The following is a 2,896-nucleotide window of genomic DNA, read 5'->3' as shown; positions in this document are numbered from 1 at the left end:
ACGAACCTGAATTGTTCGATTTCATGGACCAATCGATATCAGATGGAGTCCAAAACTTGGGGAACATCATAATATTTTGGGAGGAGTCATTTGGTGGGTTTTGAGTGAAATCCAATCCCTAGGACTATACAATCCACCAACCAAACCATCAGAACGAACTTCGTACGAACCTAAATTGTCCGATTTCATTAACCAATCGATATCGGATTGAGTGCAAAACTTGGGGAACATCATAATATTGTGGGAGGACTCATTCGGTGTTTTTTGAGTGAAATCAAATCCCTAGAACTATACAATACACCAACCACTCAATTTCAGAACGAACTTCGTACGAACCTTAATTGTCGAATTTCACGGACCAATCCATATCGGATTGAGTCCAAAACTTGGGGAACATCATAATATGATGGGAGGAGTCATTTGGTGTGTTTTGAATGAAATCCAATATCTAGAACTATGCAATACACCAACCACTCCATTTCACAACGAACTTCGTACAAACCTGAATTATCCAATTTAATAGACCAATCGATATCGGATTGATTCCAAAACTTGATGAACATCATAATATGGTGGGAGGAGTTATTTGGTGGGCTTTGAGTGAAATGCAATCTCTAGAACAATGCAATACACCAACCTCTCCATTTCAGAACGAAGTTCGTACGAACTTGAATTGTCCAATTTCATGGTCCACTCGATATCGGATTGAGTCCAAAACTTGGGGAACATCATAATGTTGTGGGAGGAGTTAGTTGGTGAGTTTTTTATTGAAATCCAATTGCCAAAACTATGCAATACCCCAACCACTCCATTTCTTCACGAACCTTGTACAAACATGAATTGTCCGATTTCATGCACCAATAGATATCAGACTGAGTCCAAAACTTGGGGAACATCATAATATGGTGGGAGAAGTCATATGGTGAGTTTTGAGCTAAATCCAATGGCTAAAACTATGCGATACACCCACCACTCCATTTCAGAACACATTTCGTACGACCGTGAATTGTCGGATTTCATGGACCACTCGATATCGGATTGATTCCAAAACTTGGGGAATATCATGAGATTGTGGGAGGAGTCATTTAGTGGGTTTTGAGTGAAATCCAATCTCCAGAACTATATAATACACCAACCGCTCCATTTCGGAACGAACTTCCTACGAACCTGAATTGTCCGATTTCATGGACCAATCGATATCGGATTGAGTCCAAAACTTGGGGAACAACATAATATAGGGGGAGGAGTCATTTGGTGAGTTTTGAGAGAAATCCAATTTCTAAAACCATGCAATACACCAACGATTGTATTTCATAACAAACTTCGTACGAACTTGAATTGTCCAATTTCATGGACCAATCGATATCGGATTGAGTCCAAAAGTTGGGGAACATCGTAATATAGTGGGAGCAGTCATTTTTGGGTTTTGAGTGAAATCCAATCTCTAGAGCTATGCAATACACCAACCACTCCATTTCATAACGAACTTCGTACAAACCTTAATTGTCCAATTTTATGGACCAATCGATATCGGATTGAGTCCAAAACTTGGGGAACATCATAATATTGTTGGACGAGTCATTTGGTGGGGTTTGAGTGAAATCCAATCTCTAGAACTACGCAATACACCAACCACTCCATTTCACAACGAACTTCGTACGAACCTGAATTATCCAATTTAATGGAACAATCAATATCGGATTAGTTCCAACACTTGGGGAACATCATAATATGGTGGAAGGAGTTATTTGGTGGGTTTTGAGTGAAATACAATCTCTAGAACAATGCAATACACCAACCTCTCCATTTCGGAACGAACTTCATACGAACCTGAACTGTCCAATTTCGTGGACCAATCGATTTCGGATTGAGTCCAAAACTTGGGGAACATCATAGTGTTGTGGGAGGAGTCAGTTGGTGAGTTTTGAGTGAAATCCAATTGCCAAAACTATGCAATACACTAACCACTCCATTTCAGTACGAACTTCGTACGAACATGAATAGTCCAATTTCTTGAACCAATCGATGTCGGATTGAGTCCAAAACTTGGGGAACATCATAATATGGTGGAAGGAGTCATATGGTGAGTTTTGAGCTAAATCCAATGGCTGAAACTATGCAATACACCAACCACTCCATTTCAGAACACACTTCGTACGAACCTGAATTGTCCGATGTCATGGACCAATCGATATCAGCTTGAGTCCAAAACTTGGGGAATATCGTAAGATTGTGGGAGGAGTCATTTAGTGGGTTTTGAGTGAAATCCAATCTCTAGAACTACATAATACACCAACCACTCCATTTAAGAACGAACTTCGTACGAAATTAAATTGTCCAATTTCATGGACCAATCGATATCGGATTGAGTCCAAAACTTGGGGAACATCATAATGTTGTGGGAAGAGTAATTTTGTGAGTTTTCAGTGAAATCCAATGGCTAAAACTATGCAATACAGCAACCACTCCATTTCATAACGAACTTCGTACCAACCTGAATTGTCCAATTTCATGGACTAATCAATATCGGATTGAGTCCAAAATTTTGGGGAACGTCGTAATATAGTGGGAGGAGTCATTTGGTGGGTTTTGAGTGAAATCCAATGTTGAGCCAATTCTTAACAACTAAAATGAGTTATTAAAAATAGCAACTTTAATTCTCGCAAGTGCACGAACCGTTTATAGTATATAGCTTATGTGAATACGAGGTCGATCCCATGAAGAATGGTGACTTGGTTCCAAGTTAAGTTACTTAGAATGCTAGAAAAACATCGAACAAAGAAACTGACTAACTGGCTAAAGGCAAGGTCGAATTCAACAATGCCTCTTGCTAATTACTCAAGGTCTAGGACAGAATCCTAGCACCACACACGCACTCGAAATGTGGGGTTTTGTT

The sequence above is a fragment of the Prunus dulcis genome, unplaced genomic scaffold (assembly GCF_902201215.1).
Source record: "Prunus dulcis unplaced genomic scaffold, ALMONDv2, whole genome shotgun sequence".
NCBI classification, from domain to species: Eukaryota; Viridiplantae; Streptophyta; class Magnoliopsida; order Rosales; family Rosaceae; genus Prunus; species Prunus dulcis.
This window is presented reverse-complemented; position numbering follows the sequence as displayed.